The sequence below is a fragment of the Melanotaenia boesemani genome, chromosome 13, assembly GCF_017639745.1.
Source record: "Melanotaenia boesemani isolate fMelBoe1 chromosome 13, fMelBoe1.pri, whole genome shotgun sequence".
NCBI lineage: Eukaryota > Metazoa > Chordata > Actinopteri > Atheriniformes > Melanotaeniidae > Melanotaenia > Melanotaenia boesemani.
This window is the reverse complement of record NC_055694.1, coordinates 30019675-30030307: the sequence shown is the minus strand read 5'-3', so window position 1 is coordinate 30030307 and position 10633 is coordinate 30019675.

Sequence of the window (10633 nt, the reverse complement as noted above, 5' to 3'; positions counted from 1 at the left end):
ATAAAAATAAATTCTTCGCTTAATGTTTGTTTTTAAGTTCAATTTTATTAGGCTTAGTAGTTTTTCTTTAATTAGGAGTTTGCTAAATTTCTAAAATTTTACATGTTTTCCTCCGCACTCATCATTAATAGACATTACTGTCTGACTGTAAGCCAGCGCGGGATCAGCCAGCAGCAGCTTTGCACGTTTAATTTTCAGCCTGGTTTTGAAACAGGTGATCATCTCCTGCTCTGACTGCAGCTGAGAGCTTTGTGATGCTGCTACATGAGTACCAAGTGTCTTCTGAGTGCTTTTGGAGGGGAAGGGCCTGTTCAGCACCGACTCCCCATTGAAAAAACTAAACTACATTCATTCACGTCAGTCTCCAAAAGTGTCAATTACTACCAGAAAAAATTGCTAGATTTGTCGCTAGTTGCTTTTGTGAAAAAAAGTCACTAGAGGGGTCTGAAAAGTTGCTAAATTTAGCGACAGAGTTGCTAAGTTGGGAACACTGGGGTGGATTCGGAGGCTCCTTTGAATTCTCTGAATTGGGGCGGTACTTGGTGCACCACGATGATGAATGTAGCCAAGGAATCTGCACTTCGAAGTGTGCAGACCCTGAATTGGGACACACCTATTGACTGCTAGGTGTCCAGATCCTCATCCGTCCACCACCGTGCTGAACATTGTTATGAGATGTTTGTGCTGATTTGCTGTTTTTTTTCCTGCTTTGGTTTGGTCTGTCTAAAGGACAATGTTCCAGAAGTCTTGTTGTCTTTGTTCAGATGCAGCTTTACCAGCCTAAGCCCTGCTGCCATGTTGTTTTTAGAGAGAAGGGGCTTTCTCCTACAACCCTTTCAAACAAGCCATGCTGGTTCAATCTGTTTCTAACTGGACCATCATGAACTTCAAAATTTAACATGTTCTGGAGAGTCTAAGATGTAGCTCTTGGGTTTCTCCATGGTCTGACCTTGGACTGGATTCACTGGGACGTCCACTCCTGGGAAGACAGGCAACTGTCTGAAATGTTTTCCTCTTGTGAATAACCTTCCTCTCTGTACAATGATGGACTCAAGATAGTTTAGAAATGACGTTATAACCCTTCCCAGACTGATGGACAGTATCAGCTGCTTCTCTAAGATCATTCCTCCTTGGCATTGTGTTGTATGTACATATAAAAAAAAATGTATAGAAGCTTAAAATTTTATATTCATGTTTTCTCTCTCTCTCTTTCTCTCTCTTTTTCTCTATTTGTCTATCTATCTATATATATATATATATATATATATATACACACACACACACATATATATAGAGAGAGAGAGAGAGGGAGAGAGAGAGAGAGAGAGATTGTTTTTGAAACAGTTGTATGTGCAGCACAGGCCAATGATGTCTTCCCTGTTAGCTCAGGCTGGCAAACTGGGCAAGTCTGTGCTTGGTGCCTGAAGTGCTGAAGCGAGAACAAGGAGCTTCTTTCCCATGAACTGGAGCCAAGTGCCAGCACTTAAGGTGAAGGGCCGAGGCGCTGGAGAAGTAATTTAATCTGAGGCTCTGTCCAATTCCCTGGGCGGCCGAGTTTAAGAAAGGTCACACAGAGAAACAGGCGCTGGTGACCCCTTCCCAATTACGGGTGCTACAGCAGAACATATCACAGCGCCGTCCAAAGTGACAGTCATTTAGCAGCAACTCATCTGAGAGGAGGAAGTGGGAGATGGATGATAAGGAAATAAAAAATGATTTGCCAGGACCTGTTAGCCACTTCTCTACACAGGCCTGCAGCCCACCCCCCTCCCCACAGCTCCTCCCTGTCCTATTCACACAGACTCATACACTCCCTCTCTGTCTCTTCCCACCCCCTGCCACCCCTGCTGCCCATCTCCCTCCTGTTCCACAGACACGTGACGACTCCGCATGATTATTGGCGCAATCACTCATGTAACAGCCTGCCCAGCTTTCCGTGGGGGCTCCAGTATTTGTCACTGTCACTTCCCCAAGTGCTCCGCCATTGTCTTGGAAATTGTATGTGTAAGGCAAGAGATGCCTGTGACCCACTTCGACAAGGGAGCCAGCGATGTGAGGGCGCTCATCACACAAAAAAACAGCAGTTTGATGTGTCCTATTATGTGTCCCAGCAAGAGCCATAAATAATTGTGACAAGTTTTTTGTTGCGCGTGAAAGTCCTTGACTCTGCCTCCTGTTCCAGCACCTCCTCTCTCGTATGGAGACGCTGCCAAGCACCCCTGATGATAGATGGCACGGTGCAGCAAATGACAACGGGATAGATTTTTAGTTTGTGCTTTGGAAGGGATCAGTAATGGTGCTTTGCTGTACAAAGCAATAAAAGAGGAGGACAAGAGACAGAGAGGAGAGCAAAACAAAACAAAAAAAGAGCCATCGATGATGGAGAGGGAGGCATGATGGCCGTGACGCACAATTTTCAAGCCATTTTAGCTCTTAGATATATGAAATCAGTGACATTTGGCCACTCACTACAAAAACATGCATTATAACTAATTTATTTATTTTTGTTGTATTATAATTATTAAACTCAGACTGACGTAGCACAGTTCAGATGCATGTCGTTCATGTTTCTTTTCACCTTGGACAGAAACTGCATGCAGCTTTTCAACCATTCATTTAAACACTTTGTTTTTGCTCTTTTTTATGTTGCCAAGCTGTGATTTCAGACTGCTTAGCGGCAAAAAAATTTCTGTGAAAAATTGACATGGATATTAGATAAAGTACCACCTGCAGGTCCTGGGTGCCAGGCGGGCAGGATACTGGTAGACAGTATGATCAGTCATGGTAATGAGCACAAGGCTGACATACATGCTTTGAATTATATGACTGTGAGGCCTCGGCACCCGCAAACCAGGCCTCAGCCATTAGTTCAAGCACGCTCTCCTTATCTCTGAGTCAAGCTGTGAAGTTTTAACAGTGCTATCATTCTCCTTTTTCCCTTTCTGAATCGTTCCACCTCCACAGCAGTGTAGTGTAAGGATGCTCACAGGGGTAAATTAACATTGTTTGCCTAGTGATTTCATCTGCTCTTTAGGTAAATGATTATAGAAAGCTTTTTTTCTTCTAAAGACAACAAGTTAACATCCACAAATGAAATGCGAAAGCAGCATGTTAGTGGCTTTGTGTTCATGTTTGCTTCTTTATTCAACCACACATGCATTTGCTAATTGTATCCTGCTTCCTCTATCACAATTATTCATTCATCTTAGAAGACTACTTCAGCAGCGATGATCATTCATGTCGCCGCATCCGATAGTTAAGAAGTGAGCTTCCGTAAAAATCCATCATGTACATCAATGCACATTACTGAGGTAATTAAACAGGAGGTAATACTGCCAGATATCGTAAAATATCAAGGGGTGATCATACGCCCCTTAACACTGTACAGCCTCAGCACATGAAAATGATGCAGTGGATAAGCTAAAAAATGCAGCACACAAATGTAAATGTAATTTGTCTAATTTAGAGTACCTGTATCTTACCCTGTGAAAAATACCAATTATTTGAAATATACTGATTGCAGCTAGCCAAGAAAGTGGCATTAAAATAATTACTTGTGAGCCCTCTCAGAGTTTGTACATTTAGCACTGTACCACCATTAGGAATAATCTGTCCAATTAAAGGTTGTGTAATTAATTAAGTGCACATTCTGTGAAGAGGAGAGGGGAGAGAATTTATCAACCTGCTGAAATATGACCTATCTTGTCCAAAAGACTAATATGTTTAAACAAAAGATGAAAATTGATGACAACATTATTTGTAACAAAATGCTCACTGTGCAACTATGATGCATCTGTACTTGGATTTGGCTTCGTTGCATTGTCCTCACAAATCTGTGATGTATTACCCCAGACTGCCTGGCAATAACTTTCAATGAAGGGCGCTTTGCTTATATGTCGTTGAGCAGTCTGTTACTGTATCCCACTTCGTATCCCAGTAAGCATCGTCTACTAAGAATGGTGCAACTGCAAACATGCTTTCTATTCAGGTCCTTATAGCAGCATATTGTGGCGGCGTATGAGGAAGTGAGTGCTGGCGCTGAGTGGACATCCTGATACCGCCACCCAAAAGTGTAGTAGAGCAGAAAACATCTTGCTGTGCAAAACCTGTCAGGTCATTTCTGGTGTACCAGTGATGTGTGGAAATGTGTGCACGTGTGAATGTGTGTGCTGAATGAGTAAGGGATGCCAAGTTCACATTCTTTCACCTGCTGTTACAGTTTGTTGTCAGCTCCACATATGGCCCAGATCAAGGCTTCAGGGAGCAGGCATCATAACCCAACATTTAGCGAAGAACACGTACAAAACACACATGTACCAACTGGGGGACGGATACACTGCACCGATACACTGATATAAGAGTCGCTGCTCAGCACAACACTCAGGAGATATCTGAAAATTATTTTATCAGCAACATTCAAGTCATACCATAACAATATCCTTCAAAGAATAAAGGGTGTATAAAAACACACAAATTAAACCTCCTGTTGGCACAAATTGCGAAATATTTTAGGAAAAGCCCAGAAAATTATTCACATTCCTGTTCTGTGTCACATTCATTTCTATGGTAATCCAAAGGTGCTCACAGTCTGCGCTGTAGACACCTTTAAATCATGTTTAATTCCATAATTCTGACCAGGGGTGTCAGAATTTTAACCTAAAAGAAGCACTACTAAACTTTGTCAGTTTTTTTCAGTGATTCCCCCCTAACGACGGCTAAAGGCCCATGCAAAAGACGAATACACAGATGGACGGACAGTTTTGTCCATCTTGTGCATCTGTTATGCTCGTAATTTGGTCTGTTTTCAGGGAACTCAGCTATCTGTCGCTTGACGCAGAAGACAAAGCAATGCCACCAGAAATCATGGGGGCAGTGCTGAGCAGAATAGTTGACATGTGACCAGCGAAAGAAACAAACCAGAGAAGAAGAAGAGAATCAGGAAGGGAACAAAAAAGCAGAAGAAGAATAAAGATGAGCACAACAACTGTAGAAATTGCACAAGCTTTTGAAACAAGACTGTATGTGAGTGTTTAGGGCATGTTGGGCGGTTGGAAACAGCTTCATGCCGATGCATTACCACTGCCAAATGGTGTCTGAGACTCATATCAGCTTGCATGAGTGAACTCTGAACTTAGCACTGCCTGCTAGTGAAGGAACACTTAACAGCCATGGCAAAATACACATGGAAGCACTGTTTAAGAACGGCAGTGTATCGTTTGAAAAGGACGTTGCTATTTATGTACGTAAGGGAGCATAAATGGGCTTTAACCCAACATCCATCTCCATCCTGTCTCTTCGCTGACATTTCTCCAGCCAGTAAAAGTCAGTTTGATATTGACTCTTGTTTTATATTTTGCTTTGTACTGCTCTCTCTTTCTTTCTTTGCTGAATCAGCCATAATGTGTGTTCAAAATGGCTGGTGTGTTGATATCCAGTTGCTGGCATGTAAAATAATACTTTAGAAGATCATTTAGTTTCTAGATCTTAAGTAAAATAAAAATCTTATAAGATAAGATAAGATAAGATAAGATAAGATAAGATAAGATAAGATAAGATAAAAATCCCATTCATACATGATAATACTATAAAGAAACAGGGCCAGAATAGTTTGCTCTTGGAATTCAGCAGGCCTCCAATTCAAATGTTGACAGTTACAAGAGTGACGAGTAGGGAGGAGCTAGAGCCAGAAGGTCCTTTTAGCCAAGGAAAACTTGAATCTCTACACACAAAAATAATAAAGCATTCATGTTCTTTAAACAAATTCAGGAGAGTTGTTCCATTTAAATATATTTATTGCATAGATATATCAATAAAAATGGGATTTAAAGTAATAAAAAAGCAAAAACCAAGTTAAAATGCAGTGTAGGCTTACTAGTTGTGGAGTAGACTAATAAATCAAGGAGGCATCACAACAATCACCCCACAGCACACCTGTAATTTAGCATGCACATACACTTACCACACTGCCACCCAAACCATTAAGTGCAAACCAGCATGCCCACAGCATACGTGAGGGAGACGAAATGGTAATGCCCACAGCGGCCAACAAAAGAGAATATAGGTTGATATATAAAAACAGCTTTTAAATGATAAAAGTAAAGACACTAAATGAATCAATCAAAGGTCCACACACATCCAGCCAGCAGCTTTCAAACTGGATAATCAGTTTAAATCAGTTTATGCTTTTTACAAAGACAAAAGTCTGAGGTGTCCAGAAAGGAGCAGTTTTGGCCGTTGGGAACGAACAATTTGCCACAAAACAAGGAAAAGCAGGAGAACGGCAGCTATGCCATCTCCAGAAAAGGAGCAAAACAGTCTTGAGTCATCCACAAAAAGAGAATAGGGCAAAACAGCAGCCTGAATCAGGATGGCAGTGGTCATCAAGGTGTGCTAGTTTGTGTTGGTGGCACATCTTTGCCATGACGATCATGATTTCTCAGCAGCCACCTGGAGCCACTCACTGGCCCAATCAAAAGAAAGTTAACTGGTTATTGGAAAGGGGGATTCTCCTGTTGACTGATGAGGAGTGATGTTATAACAATACAATACCTTGGGCAAACAGGAATTCCAGTCTCGCAGGAAGGGTTGCAGCAAATTGTGAAGTGTCCTATTAAAATGTTCACATTGGCCATTGCCAGCTGGGTGGTATGGAGTCGAACAAGAATTTCAATCACGTACAGATTGCAAAGCTGCTAATAAAATTTTGACGCCCTGGTCCGAGTATATGTGGGCAGGGACAGCAAATTCATAAAACCACTTTGTTACCAAGACTTGGGCTATGGTGGAGGTACGTTCGTCATGAGTGGAGACAGCCAAGGTATACTAGGTATACATTATGTTTGAGTTCGAACACATATTGTGTTGTGAAATCAATGGCCAAAATCTCATTGGGCTGTGAATACAACAGGAGGAGAGTCCTTGTCAAACTGAGATCCCTCAAAAGCTTGAGACCACTGTTTCACATCAGCGTCCCCCTGCCTGAATCAGAGCTGTAGTGATCATCAGTTTGGTCTTGCTAGCACAGCAACCCAGCATCTGCCCAGGCCTCCAGTGTCCCGATCAGGCCTTTATTATTTACAGCGGTGGAGGAAGTTTGGTGCTTATCCCCTACTAACTGCATTAGTCACCAGCAGAGATCCGATACAGGGAGACAGCAGGAGGAAACCAATAGGATTTATCTGCAGTTTATAAAAAGCAGGAAATGGTCGTGGACTCAAATCAAGTAATGCAGCCACCACCCTAGCTGCTTTTATGTGAGCCATAAGGTGACTGGCTGAGGTTACAATTGTTATTCACAGCACCTTGAGGAAACCATTCCACTACACGTGACCTATAAATCAGTTGTACTGCTGTGGTTATTGTTGCCTCAGAAACTCACAAAAATCCCTCACCAACCTGCAAAAAGAGTTCCTTTTTTCATTTCTCTTTTTAATCTTCAGTGGCTGATGTAGATTTCCTACATTTTTTGAAGGGCAGGGGTTAGCTGGACTGGTGTGTTTGATGATGGTGTTGTTTAGCTGGCTGCAATCTACAACTTTACCACCAGATGTCAGTAAAAGTCACCAACTGCTGCAACGTAGCAGGACCCAAAAATACTCCTATACAATCATCTGGTAAACTGAAACAGTGTTATTATGTCATCTGCATGTGTAAAAATAAAGCAACAAAATAATTTGAGACACATGCTGCCTTCCTGGGAACAAAAAAACAGAGAAAAGTGCAGGGTTGTTGAGGACACTACATTAAATACCACATTTCTGGGACTGGGCCAAAGGAAAAGACTGATTTCTTAAAGGCAAGTTACAGTTTGAGCTGTTTGAGTCCATGTGGCCCCAGTGAGCTGGGTGGTGGAGGGAAGGGCACCTCAGCTCTTCGTGAGGAACCATCCAGCTGACAGCTCCCAGCCAGGGGAGGCTGAGAGGAGATGGAGACATAAATCCTACATCCTATATAAAAAGAAATACTATCCATGTCAAGGAAAGGTGGGATGCTCTAAAATGAATGATAACAGACTCATTAAAAATAACGACCACCTAAATGATAAATAGCTTGTCTTCTCAGGACAATGGCTTTACCAAGTTAAAACTGCAGAGCTCAGACTTCAGATGTTATTGCTCCTCTATCTCTCACCACTGTGTCCAGTTCAGCTGCTACATAAGCAGAATGATCACTCCAGCTATCAGTTTAGTTGGATTTGGCACCGCAGAGAATTCCATAAAAAACAAACCTTTCTCTACACAAAGCAAACTGGGTGCGTGTCACATGATCCAACATCAAGCTTCTATTAAATAAAATCACGTTTTGTGATTGAACAGAATTAAAACATCAAGTTTAAATTTACTAGAATAATTTATGTTAACACATCATCATTTTTAACAAAATTAGTTTGTAAATAACTTCCTGTTCCACCTCCAGAACACAGGGGGGCAGCAGTGAGCAGATTCCCTTTCTGGCAAAGAGTGGCTACTTTGAGACATTTGTCCTCCCAACATTTTTCTTTGTAATCAGTTCGTAGGACTTAACTTTGTAAGCAGCTTTAATTAATATTTTGGGATCAGAAAGCTGTAAATCTAGACACGTAATGTTGGTTCATTGTTAAACGTATCCACGTGTTCAGGAACAGATGCTTCAGCTTTTCTGACGACCGAGTCAGATTCTAGTAAAAATTAAGAACAAATGTTCAGAGGTTTCTACCAAGATGGCTGTCTGAGTTTCACAGATTAGTTTTACTAAAATAAAAACATTTATGTGTTGATGATGAATACGGGTAATATGTAGGCTCAAACAGTCGGCTCCAACTTTCTAACTCAGACAGTGAAGAAAAAAACTGTAATTCAACCAGATGTGACATAATTTACAGTGTGATGAAGATTTTGTCCATCTGCTTGTTGTGTTTTCCAGCAGTTTCTAAGTCAGAGTTTCCTTTTCTGGTAGAAAATAAACTTTTACTCCAACAAATCTGGTTTCTCTGTTTTTCTTTTCCAAACTTGACACCAACTGTAAATAAATAACGTTTCTTCTTATTAAACCTGATGTTGTTTTGTTGGAACACAATTAATTCATGTAATTGTACTATTCTAATAAGTAGTAACTATCCTGTTAGATGAAGTAGCTCATCCTCCTGTTATACAAGTTTAAATAAAGAAAATCCAGTCAGATCCTGGTTAATATGTTATATTTACCCTTTAGATCTAGTTGGACTGAACAATAACTAACCCAAATACATCCAGTTGATTTAGAAATAAATTATTACTAACAAGTTATTTTTTCAGTGCATGATCTGTAACCAATAACTGGTTTCTGTGACAAGTCCCAAATTCCTATTGATGCTGAATTAAGTATACCTCGTCCCACGTGTGCACACTGCCCTGGTCTTTGGACTGTAACGCCTCGGCCAGTGTTCATCAAGTCTAAACATTTACATGTGAGTGGCATAAACAGATTCCAGTGCTGTAAATACTGTGGAGAAGAGACAGAACCAGGCCTGTCACTGGGGGATGAAAACTGGGAATGGATGAGTCGAGCGAGTCCCTGACTTCTGAACTGATAGACGTCCAGTCCCGAGCGAGCTTGATGAGGGCCGACATGTCGGTGAGCACACCCTCTCTCCGTCTCTTCTGTAAACACTGACATTCCTCACACATGAGAACACGTTTGGCTGAAGATTCATCAGAAATTCAAAGACCTGCAGTGACAGTTGTTATTCCTGAATGATGTGTTTTATGTTCTTATGAACTCTGTTTAGAATCCTTGTAATCAAACTGGAGGTGCAGCGACACAAGACGACTGTTAATTGGATCTGAGGTGAGTTTGTGTGTTGTCTGGTAACAGGGAATGTGATCGGAAACTTTTGCCGGCTGACATGTTAAAACCGTTGTCTGCTCCAGCAGTGCCCAGTACACATGAGCTCTCCTGTCTGAGTAAAAACCTGCTCCGAGGACAGATGCAGGAAGCAGGGCTTTGATCCCACTGACAGCATGTCCCAGTACTGTATCTGTTCTGGTAAAAACAAACCACTTCCACTACTCCTCCTAATGTCAACACAATTTTCTTTCATTTTTAGTAGATTCCTAAATAACTTTTTGCTCAGTTCCTTGTGCTTCTCTGAATGGTTGTGTTGTGTGTGCGTTCATAATTAACAGAACATTTATATCCTGATAGTAAAAAGCAGATTCAATCTGTCCTCCTGGAATTCAAGCCATGTTTTCAGACAGAAAAGTGGACTGAGGGACTTTACAGAAAAGCAAACAACAAACAGAATCTAGCTGAAGTAGGTCATCACCTCAGAGCTCCAAACAACTGTTTTGTGTGGTGCATGCATGTACTGAAAGTTGTATCTATCACAGTCATACTCATTTCATGCTAAACTAGCTTAAAGGAGGATTCTTTACGGGGAAAATGCTGTGCTTTGATTTTAAATGTAGCTTCTGCCATCAAAGTTTTCTCTGTCTGTAATCTTGATACAATATTTAATTTAGCAACTGGAAATTATCCTCAAAAATATAATCTAGATAGAGTCATTAAAAAGAAAATAGAACCTCTTTCTGTTAGAGCATGGAGAAATCCAAGAGCTACATCTCAGACTCTCCAGGCCTCATTTAGCATGTTAAATGCTGAAGTTCATAACGGTCTA